Genomic DNA, 12113 nt, shown 5'->3' with positions numbered 1-12113 from the left:
CCGATGGTGCAAGCTGCTGGGGAATGTGTGTCGTCCCACCTTCCAAGCCTGCAGGATTAGATGTGCAGACCTGGACCAAAAAAAAAAAAACAAAACAAAACAAAAATGAATGGGAAACTACGTTTCTATGTGACCAAAAGTAAATGGACAATAGACCGAAGGCCAGTTAAAGGGGCGGTTTGTAACATTTTGAGTTTAAAGCTAACCAATAAGAGAATGTGAGGAGAGAACAGTGTGTAGAGATTTCTATTGTTAGCATGTTATGTAGCTACTATTTGGCGCTGCATTACTGTCGGCTTGTCTCAGTGTCTTCTCTGAGCTTTGGCTGCATGGTTGTACTGGTCCAGACATCTCTCTGTTGTTGTTGTTGTTGTTGTTACCACCACAAAGTAGCAGAAGAATAGCAGCCATTAATGACTCGAAGCATCATATCTCCTCAGACCTTGTCCCAGATTTTAGATTACAATGGTGCATGGAGAATGTGTGTTTGTTGTCCCACCTTTCCGGCTGCAGGATCAGACGTGCATGTGACCAAAAGTAAATGGACACCATGTGTTAGTGTACTGTCACTATTTAAGGACGACATACACTATTTAAGTGTATGTTTGTGTTGTCGAAGTAGTGTAAAACATTGTTTTTGCATCAGCATATGTGTAATACATCACAGAGATCAACTGATTAGTTGGACTGTAGCATTACAAAGACAACGTTCTTATCTCTGTGTGAATCTTTTTGGCCAGTCACAAGTGGAAGTCATGTGATGTTGTTCCACCCGCTGAAGCCACGGAGGAGGCAGGTGCTACGCCTCATTATTTATTAATGATATGTTTAACATGGCGGCAGGCTGACTGATTGTTTGCATTTTGAAGGTTAAAAAACTAAAGTGCTTTTTGTACACATGTAACCGGTCTCCATACATAATTAACTTCCTGTGAATTTCCCAGCTGTGTTTAATGTCATGTGACAAAGGCTGAGTTCTGTGCTGACAAAGGCCCCCTGTGCCGTGCCATGCCTGGACATCTGCATCGCAAAGAAGCTTGTTATTTATTATGGTTTCTATGAATTTCAATGTGTGTTTCAATTTGGACTTGGATTCACGCCCGGCGAGTGTTTATGTGAGGAACTCTTGCTTCAACGCATGTCAGATAGTAACAGAGTGTCAGACCCGCCGAGGGGTTTCTATTACGGCCAATTTCCACTGCAGTGCACAGTCTCCTGATCTGTCTGCTCTCTTCTCTCTCTCTCTCTCTGTGTGTTACACTCTGCTCTCCTTTTGACTGTGCAGCGTCATTTCTCTGCATTGCTGATGCAGCTACAAGATGCTGACAAAGGAGATGATTGCTCGACCTGGCATAGGCAACATCCTGGCACACCGAGCGCAGTTAAAGGAGCAGTTTGCAACAGCAAATCCAATAAGGACGGGCTGATGTCTGGTTGTCTTGAGTTTCTTCTCTGAGCTTCAGCTGCATGGGTCTCTTGTTGTTGTTGTTGTTGTTGTCCAATAGTACCACCACACACCAGTGTTAATTTTGGCAGCAATTTTTGATTTAGTTTTTATTTTAGTCTTGTGACTAAAATGTCATTTAAAATTAACTATAGCAAAACACTTCAGTGACAACTGTGCACATGCTGTAAAACCATCAGCAGCGGTGTCTTAATTTATAGATTTTGTCACGTTCTCTTATCTTTGAGCGGAAGTTAAGATGACTCGTCTGCAAATGTCGCTTCAGGTTTGTTGTGTTTTTACCGCTGATAGTCGCTCCACACGGTTTGCAAACCTTCTTGTTTGTCTTGACATCAAACGTGTCCGTGTGTCTGTGTTACCGTTCATGAGTACGCCTTCTTCCAGCATCGCAGGGTTACGTGAAATGTGTGTGTAACGTCCTTACGACGCAGAGAGATCACTTCTGATTGGCTCTCTGCCGCCGTTTCCTGAGTCGTCCCTCCCTTCCACAAACAAAGTTTCCTCTGATTGGATCTCATCTCCATCGATAATTTCATCTCGTTTTTTATTCGTTGACAAAAGTGTCAATGCATTTCGTCTAAGTTTTTGGCATCATGCAAGTCTGATTGCATCACCAAACCTGTGCTTAGCCACTTTTTTACATCTATACATGCTAAGTTTGAATTAATTCCAGCGCTGCTCTAAAACATACAAAATAATTAGCACAAGTTTGGTTTTCCTGATTATTTGAGTGAGGTGCTGTGGAAAATGCTAAGTTAGCTTGAAGCTCAAATGTAGCTCTCTCGACTTTTTGCACAGTTTTTCTGTTGCTTAGTCAAACTTCATAGTGACTGTATGAAATACACGTTCTCCTGCCAGTCATTCAGGAGTTTCCCTGCCTCTTTATTCAGAGAGGGAATAAGATCAGTTGTTATTTCTGCCTTCCTGTGATGCCACAAAAGCTGCTTTTGAAGTGTTCACTCTTTATCTTTTTTTTTTTTTTGCTCCTTCTGTAATGCTTTAATCACCTGGCAAATCCCTCTCGTAGTGTTGATGCAGACATGCAGCACAGGAGGCCTAATGTACTGTGAGGATAATTGTCCGTTTTAATCCACTCCTCGGCGGTGTCTGCCAGTCAGCCTCTCAGTCAGAGCTGTGGGCTCACTGGTTGCTGTGACCTGTCAATCAAATCTGTCAGGGCTTCATGGGAACCAGGGTAAAAACATCCTGGATGTTCCAACGCATCTTTACAATGAGAACTGCACGAAAACGTTTGGGGGGGGGGAGGAAACCTGCTGAATATATTATGACTACTGAACTACCACACAGTCTGCTCTAAATCCATGTAAAGGCTCTCCCCTGCAGCTGTAAGCTTTGCAAATGCAGCTATTATTGAAATGGCAAAGTGCCCTACTTACCCTTTAGAGACTAGCCCTGAAATGAACCAAAAGTGGGTGGCTGACGGCGAGCTTTATGTTCCACTGTACAAGGCAGAGAAAGAAGTCGCCCACCGCCGCAAAGAATCAAGGTTCATTTCCCAGCAGGGGGGGGGGGGGGATGCCTCCAGCTTGGCCAGGGCCCCCAAAAGAACACAGCCCAGCTGTACGTCCCCAGTCGCTGTGAAAGCGGCTTCTGCAGAGCTGCTCACTGAGGCTTCCTGCTTGTTTTCCTGTCCTCCTGCAGTAGCACTCCTTTTCTACTCGATGGAAAACCTTCTCTCAATGTGTGTAGGAGGTTGTGTTAATTAAGGCTTTTTACCTTTTGTGGTCTTTCCCTCTTTATGGAGCCTGGCTCCAATGGCTCACCCACAATAGCACTGACACTGCTAACGGCTAAACTGATGGTAGTATTCTATGTCAAAGCAAAGACTGATTGATCAATTGAGGTTGATTTTTCCAACCTTTTTGGCAGTTTATCTGACTTCACAAGTCCGGTTGTGGGTACAGATCAGTGTGATATGAATCTTTCAGGTGAGGGTGATATTTTCACTATGTTGTTTTCATACAAACAAACTGACTATAATTGGACACACACCTGCATGTGGGCACTCGATTTTGCTGGTTCCCACCAAATTGAGATCATTTCTTTGAGCTTGTTCTGTGCCGACAAACACAGCTGCAACTATCAGTCAATGAATGAAAGTTTGCAACTGCAAGTCTGGAAAAAGCAACATTTTCAGCACCGTTTTGTCCATAAAAAGGACAAAACCGTCAAATCAGATAGACATTTTATGCACTGTTAATGGACATGGACAAAACCTTAACGGTGCATAAAATGTCTATTAGATTAATCATGGACAATCAATAACGCAAACAGTCATCAGCTAGCTGCTGCTAGCTAGCTAGCTGCTTCGGGGTGAGCTCCGAGAGAAAGGGGCGTGTGTTTACTTTCCAAATCTGGCTGACTCTCACTGAGTTTCCAAAATCTCCTACCCTACCTTTACGCAGCACATCAGGAGTATGCTAAAGTTGCACATGGTGTCCAAATGACACACACTGACATCAGATCATATGAATGAATCTTGCTTATCTATACTATTTTGGTACTGCAGCTGAAGGGTTTAGGTCATAAACTAAACACGAAGTAGAGGAGATAAGAAAGGAGCTATATCTGGCAGTAAATGGCCACATACAGCTACAGTATGTAGATCACTCTGTGACTGGACAAAATGAAATGGAAAAAGCAGCACAAAGCCTGATTTTTCTGCTTGAACTCTTCCTCCACAGTACAGTACACATGTGGTGCCAGCCTTCCTGCCCACTGTCCCCCAGTGGCAGCTCAGCACCCCGAATCCGGTTTCTCCTCCTCTGGGTCCCTGCTGTGTGTCCGGCCGCTTCAGTAGCCCAACTCTTCTGTCTTAGCAGGATGACTGAGTCCGTTGTGCCTCACCCTGTCATGTGAATGACTTTACCCCCGCAGCCCCGACTGCCATTATGTTTTATTGGAAAGGGGGGAGGCTGCTGCTCAAAAGAGAGAGCCGGGTCTCTTTCTCTGGGGCTTCACACAGTCATGGCAAAGACTGCTGGGAGTCCGTCGCCATGACTGCCAACATGGAGAGTGTGCGGGAGAAAAGTGCAGACACGTGGGGCAGCCAAAACGGCAATTTTCTGCTGGTAACGACCTCTTAAATAACATGTTTTTACTCTCAAACTGAGCGCAGAAGGAGTATTTTGGGACACTCACAGTTTTTATACAAACATTCAAAATAGACAAAAAGGAGCAGTTTTATTTCTGGTCGGGCCTTTGAATACTACTGATGGTTTACTCACTTCCTTGACTGACTGATTTGGTACTTTCCGACCTGCTGGTTTGATTCTAAAGGAGCTTGCTGCTGTGAGGTGTCATTCATACATCAAATGTGAGAACGCAACACCTTCAGACTTCAGCGGAAAGGAAGTGTGTTAAACCAGATCTTCCTTCATCCGGTTGTCCTCATTATCTCTGTCTCATTGCCGCTCTCTCTTCCTCTTCTTCTCATTTGTCCTGTGGTGTTTGCTGAGAGACACACATACACACTCTGTGTTTGTGTATAGGTGGCTGGTGTCATCATTGGGTCATTATCTACATCACTCTGAGGTTTGGCATTTGGAAGAAATAGACCCTTGCTATGCAGAAGCGACTGTTGCAAAGGGTGTTGTAAATAACTACGTTGTGCCATGTGACCTCAATAACCGTGTAACAAAGAGATTGGTCATTATGGCAAGTTTGCTCTAATGACCGGATAATTACACAGTTACTTACTAAAGAAATCAATAATTTTACTCGGAATGTTGATTAACAAGCAGTTTATCATCCCTTTTGTTTAGGTTAGAAGGGGTCCTTTTGAAACATCCCCATAGCAACAGAAATAAGTGGTTAACCTCTTCGAGAGGATAAGGACCAAGGTCTCACATCCCTCTGTAATAATTATAATAACTGGCTTCCTGCACATTAGTTATTACACAGCAATTTTGATGTATTACAGCATTCTTTGGTCTGTTATATCCTCGGAACAGACTAGGGGCGTTACTAGGGGCACAGTTCTGACCGCCGAAGAGGCCTATACTAGGGATGTCCCGATCCGATCACGTGATCGGAAATCGGGCCCGATTACGTGATTTCAAACTCGATCGGAATCGGACATTACCTCCCGATCAGGACTCGAATATATATTTATCAGGGCTGTCAAAGTCAATGCCTTCTATGCAGGGTGGCTGAGTCCTGAAAGTATCGGATCGGGACTCGGTATCGGCAGATACTCAAAATCAAATGACTCAGACTCGGACTCGAGGGCAAAAAAACCTGATCGGGACATCCCTAGCCTATACCTCAACTCATTTATTAATCTCAGGCACTTCACTGTTTTTGCAAACAGATTGGTAAATGTTCATGTAAAATCCCCCCCCCCCCCCCCCCCACAAACCACCACCACCACCAGCAGCAGCAGCAGCAGCAGCTCTCCCTGTGGGCGTCTGCACAACAAACTGTTGCATCACATTGGCAAAAGCCCACATGTACTTGAAGTGTCATTACCGCTGCGCTCCAGCAATCAGCGGAGCCACAGAGACAGATTAAATTAGATTAGCAGGGCTGAGTTTTTAAGTCAAATCAGCAGCTAATGGGTTCTAGCGTATCTGGCAGCGGTGACGACATGTTCTTTTGTAAATAAAGGGCAGTTAGGAGGCTCGCGCCATGCAGTTAACCCTGGCCCTTCTGCCACACAATGACCCAACTGTGCAATTCATCTGTCAGTCAAAGAGTTGGCAGCGACTGTAAAGTGTATCTACGCCTTACAAGTTTGTATATAACGCACAAAGAGTGTCCTTTATGGCTTCATTCTTTTGTTCTGTTTTTTGCCTTCCGGTGGTTTTTCACCATCACAATTTCAAGCTGTGTAATAGAACTGGTGCAGGATATCAGGCTATTTTGACAATGATGTAGTGGTTTTCAAGCTTTCTGACTAAGTCTGCCCACTTCTGAACATTCTGATCTTTGTAAATGTGCCAAAAGGCGAAAAGAAACAAGACATAAAAGCGCACATTGGTTCAGGTTAGCTGTGAGAATATGTACATATTTTAGTTTTTTTTTTTTACTTTACATTTTATTTATTTAAGGGCATCCCGAAATCAAATATTCATACGTTTCCTGTTGCCTGCAGTGATGTTTTCTTTTTTAATATGAAAGGGTTTTCTGAGATGAGACTCAGATGGTGGTGGTGCTCAAAGTGCTACAGTTGGAGAAAAAACACTCAATAGTGACATCTCCCTCAAGGACTCATGACCCAGAAAAAAAGCCATAGACCATGTTGTGAGCAGAACTACAGTGTTTTCAACACAACCATAAACAAAAAGACAGACGGACAGGAGGATGGCGTTAATGTTTACTTTCAATCATAGTGTTGTCAAACACAAATCAACCACCGAGATGGATGGACTGTCCCTTTAAGCAACAGCAGACATAGTTGGTTATATTTCGACTAGTCCGATAATCTTCTGCTTTCCTATAAATGAGCAGGTTAATGCCAAAAGTAGTTTTAAATATTTTAGAAAAATGGATGTGTGGCAGAAGGCACTGAGCAGCTTTTTTTTCTAGCCTGTCTGTAATTCCCAGTATTCTCATTCATTTATCCTGGTTTAAGTAAATGAATGGATTTTTTAAAATCCACCTGCTGGAGAGGGGTAGAAAGAAAAACTGCAGAGCCGTGAAATGGGGCCATGAGGCAGGCTTGTGATTAAAGCTTGCAGCTTTGCATCAACCTGTTGTTTTTTGTCTTTTTTTTTTTTGGAGGGGCCATTTATCCCAGCTGGACAAAACCAGCATCGTCTTTCTCTCCCTTCCATCACGTGTCATCACGGTGATAAAGGTTAAAACAGCAGCGCTTAATGGAAGCCCAGGCTTGACGGTCTCTTGGCACCGTCCCAAAGCATTCTGTGCAGGACCCATTTTCGCGAAGAAGCGTGAACGACACACACTTGATTCTCGTGTTTTATTGAAAACTACAATGAATAATTGAGCGTCTCTGTGTCCCCACAGGGCCTCTGTTTTGGCGGTGCACAAAGCAATGTGGAGGAAATAAAGGTCGTGATACACAGAAAACCAGAGGTATGACTCTTCACACTTCACTGGGCTCACACACATTTGTAACCTCACACAAAAACACACTTGTAGGTGAACCCCAGCGTGTTTACGTAAACACACCGTATGAAAATAGCCTCATATAGTTCCCGACTGATGGCAGATGATTGGACTGCAAAGCATTCTGCAGGATTTTCCTTGTCTTTTTAATGGATGTGGGTCAGAGGGATAGCAGCACACAGACACACATTAAACCACACACCACATACACACCACTAGCTGAGATTGTTTGCCAGAGGCCAACCTGCTGTCCCAAGCAGACTCCCATACCTGTGGTGCATTAGCTGTCTGTCGTGCAGCATGTGTGTCTCACTGGAGTGGATGGTTGTTGTTGTTGTTGTTGTTGTTGTGTGACAGGGCTGACCCACAGGTCAGCAGCAGATGCAGCCAGCTTTGTATTCCTTCATAACCCAACCCTCCATCTCAGCTGCTGCCATCTTTAATCCGCAGTGCAGCAGTAAGGTCAACCCGTAACATTGCCGGCGGAGTTGATGTGAGGGCAGCCGGTACACACCGCAACTCCTCCTCAGCTCTCGCACACCACGAGGGTGCTCTTCTTATCCCATGCAACATATTTCCGGGTTAAAATGGCAGCGGATGAAAGACGCTTTAGAGTTTTCCTAATCCGAGTGTTAGCGTGCCGAATGCCTGCTAGGTTAGAGTGGCAGCACTGATGTCAGATTAGTTATCGACAGCCAGCAGGAGTGTGTTACATTTTTTTTGCCTTCTTGAATGGACGGCTACAGCGTGCATCAGTCCAACAGCACAATGTGGCATCAGAAGAAAGGCCCATATAGATTATAAAATGGAGGTGAGGTGATTGATCTAAAGCAATGACAGCTGTGTGTTCTCTTTACAGATAAGTCTTCCATTTTGTTCTTGAGATCAAGAGGTTTCCTCTAATATCGTGCATACAGCATAGTTCTCCTGCAGGATTTAAAGTGGGGATGTGTCTTCAAGAATAAACGGTTAATTTTAATCTAGTAGTCTCTGTGAGATGTGGAATCCCTCTGCTTCAGAGCCAGTTCCACTTAGTACAAACCCTATCACACCAATCAAAATCTAATCCATCTACAATGAAGCTTTACGTGATGATTTGCCTACGTCACAGCGCTTCCTTTGTCTGATTGGTGGTATGTGTCCAGAGGTAGTTTGTTCTGTTCCCCTCTGGAAATCCACGTATAATCCCCAGCTGCAAGCGAATTCTTTGTATGCAGTAGAAAAATAATTAGGGTGTTTGTTCATATGTGTGTGACTGAATTTTGAATTCTTAACAGGATGAGTCAGTCACAAGGCACCAGGGCATCTTCTAAATTAGCATGAACCACAGTGGCCACATTAACAGGAATCTCTTATATCGGATTTTTGCTGATTATCTGTTCTACGCTGATATTGCCTGAATGCTTTCGCAGCTACAGATATGTAGATATAGATAGAATAGAATACGATAGATCTTTATTTGTCATTGTCTCCAGTGCTCTCCAGTCAGTGCATCATTCATTCAGTTTTCCTGAAGTCTTTTTCTGATGTGGAATGAACAGATTAGGATGTTTCATAAAATACGTAGCATCATTTCTGTTGGGTTGATGTTCATCGATACCATTCTCTAGATTAGGGCTGAACGATTTTAAGAATAAATTGAATTGCGATTTTTCTGGCAAATATTGCGATTTCATCCACGATTTTTTTCACATCAAGTTTTAGTGCACATGAGCATTTGCAAAGATCACAGAAACTTACATCATACCTAGCGGTGGGCGATATGGCAAAAATGTTATATCACGATTCTTTAAAGAAATTTAAAGAAAAAGTTTTGTTTTGGTGACATCATTAGCTGTTGCCTCTGTCTGCATCTGATGTGTACACACAGCGGCCCTCCCACTGCACACACACGGGTGTAGAAGAGCTGCTGACGGCACAACAGCAGCGAACCTGAATATAACGAGCTGGTATTGTTCAGAGAGGTGGGCGCGTACGTGCTTGTAGCATTTAATACATTCGTATACACGCGGCCCTTCCACTGCGACACACGTCTGCTGCCGGCAGAAACAGTACCGAACATAAAGGTGGAGTTCGTTTTAGGGACCAGTTCCTCCGTTTTCTTTTCGTTTCCAGCCGTAGCATTTGACAAAACAAAACCTGATGCAGTTAGGAGCAGTGCAAAAAAAACGTGGCTTTGACGATCTCAAAATCGCGTTGTCTGAGATCGCAATTTTCGGTCTAAAACGATAGATCGCTCAGCCCAACTCTAGATTGTTATTGTTAAGACTGTTGCCGATAGAACACAATATCAGGTCTAATATGTTTTGGAAGAGTCTTAAACTCACTCACCAGAACTATTTTTGGAACAGTGCTGTTCACTCCTACAGTCCTACAAGTATCCATGCATCCAGCATATTGAAAACAAGATGTGAAACATACAAGGTCTGTGCCTGTGATACAGCTTGTAGCCCGCTTTCATCATATTTTGAGAGTTGCCTGGACAGTTTGTGTGACGTCCTGAGCCATCAGCGAGTCGCTGTTTGTTTGCTTCACTTGTTCTGTGAATGAGATGCCCATGCTTCCTTCTCAAATATGAGCAGGGGTTCCACTGATCTGAAGGCTCACGTTGTTTTAAAAAAACACAGCTATAAATGGAGACAAGTGTTTTTTGGGGGTAGATTTCATCAGTGGGTTAGTGAAAACAAGCTAAACATGGGATTTCTTGCTGGAGTCAGCCGAGCATCCAGCATTATATCCTCATCATCATCATTATGCTGGCTCAGTCACTAATAGCTCCTTTATTATGTGCGCTCCAGTTTGCTACGGTGCGTCTGCGTGGCGGCGGCGGCGGAGCGTGCAGTGCGGAGTTACACTTTTCTCTGTGACTCAGCCTTTTTTTTCGGAAGAGCCTCTCTGTGTGGCGCTCAGATGGAAGACATGATGCCACAGTACATGATGTGGCAGGCGTCAGAAGAAGCTCTGCAGAGCTGCAACAGTAGCACATCAAGAGCAGCCTTACTGTGTGAATGTAGAGCTGGTGTGAGTGTGTGTGTGTGTGTGTGTGCGCTCTCACGGGGTGGGTGGATCTGTAGGCTGGTGAGAAACAGAAAATGAGTCACTGATTCCGATCGTGTTTTCATGCTCCCCTGTCTCTCTGAGAGAACGAAGAGCTAAACAGCACAGTGCTAATCATCCCAGACATTGATATTCATTGCTGGAATCATGACACAGTCACATGCTTGTGTTCGCCTAGCCTCCAGAGCACCAAAGATGACTGTTCGCCCTGCTCCGTCTCCTCCTCCTCCTCCTCCTCCCAGCCTGTTACCTCCACGATAATGACTGTGCCAGTGTGGGCCGAGTAGCTATTCACTGAAATGTCAGCGTCGCCCTCAGACTGTGGCTCCATTGTGGTCCCCAGTTTGCCTGATGGTAAGGAGATGCAGTCAGTGGGTAGAAGTGGTATCGCTAATGAACCTTGTTAAGCTTCGCTCCGTTATATTGACACATCTGGTGGCATTTTTCATCCACCTCCTCCTGCTCCTAATTAAGTGATCTGTTCAGGATTTAGGCTGCAAAGCAACGTGTACCCACTATAAAACACACAGGATGTACTCTACTGGATGGTAGCTCTCTGTGCTTATTATCCAGTCATAAAGTGGTCTCTTGAATCTCCAGTGTGACACATAAACCAGCAGGATCTGTGCACAGAACGTCCTACCCAGTTTGTCTTAATTACCCTGCTAATCAGAACCACTTACATCAGAGCACCTTTCTCTCACCCTCACCCTCGCCATCCTCACCGTCACACTCCTTACTTACTGTCCTGGTGCCGCGTTTTTAAAAGTGAGGACATCAGCAAATTAGCTGCAGCAGTTTTTGCTCGGTCCTGCTGAGAGACGTCAGCTCTGGGAAACATCAAAGTGCCACTGTGGCGCCCATGATCCCAGGATCTGCTGTCAACATGTAGCTCGCTCGAGGTCGCTCCTCGATGCACAAATCATATCAGTTTGCTGACGTGTGTTAACCGGAATATTTGTACCTTTTTATGCTAATGTAGTGCAGTAAACAGAAAATACAGATCAATCACAATATTTATCATCAGCACAAGTTGCCAGACACTTGATTCTACATACACAGCTGGAAATCCATGACTGTCTTACTTGTAATTAGCAAGCAAGGTGGCAAAAATTCAGCTACTATTGGGCTGATTTGCAGAGCCGGTGTGAGTGGAGAAACTGCCAAAAAAAGTGTTTTGCTAAGAGTAGTAACGCCTGTCGACACTTGTCGTGATCTTTTACATAATGATTCTACAGTTTTCGTACTGACTTATGTCTTGTGTCTTGTCGCCATGATTTTGGTGTTTCTGTAGAGATGCAGGACTTCACATTGCCGTGAACAATGAGCCCACATGGACACCCAGAAACTGCTTGGTGCTTTGAGGGGTTGGTGAATGAACCTAAACCTAAATTCAGTGTTGCTAATAATAAGCACATTTGTCACTATTCTGTATACAGTGGAGTAGAATAAAGGTAAATATACCCACCTAAACAGCAAAAAGAGCTCTGAATATTGA

At 44.2% G+C, this 12113-nt stretch overlaps 1 protein-coding gene across 5 annotated transcripts in view; it reads left to right on the top strand.

The window, feature by feature from the left end:
* The window catches only part of fynb (FYN proto-oncogene, Src family tyrosine kinase b), a 56299-nt gene that overhangs the window by 5144 nt on the left and 39042 nt on the right, over positions 1-12113 (top strand). For 4 of the 5 annotated variants that reach the window (XM_028397345.1, XM_028397347.1, XM_028397346.1 and 1 more), the window contains one exon: positions 7457-7525. The exons of the other annotated variant lie outside the window; for it this stretch is intronic. The gene's annotated coding sequence lies outside the window, so the exon portion shown is untranslated. The remainder of the gene's footprint in view (positions 1-7456; positions 7526-12113) is intronic. 5 annotated transcript variants of the gene reach the window in all.

This window comes from Parambassis ranga, chromosome 24, assembly GCF_900634625.1.
Source record: "Parambassis ranga chromosome 24, fParRan2.1, whole genome shotgun sequence".
NCBI classification, from domain to species: domain Eukaryota; kingdom Metazoa; phylum Chordata; class Actinopteri; family Ambassidae; genus Parambassis; species Parambassis ranga.
Note: the sequence above shows the minus strand (reverse complement) of the source record. Positions and strands in the feature narration are given on the sequence as shown.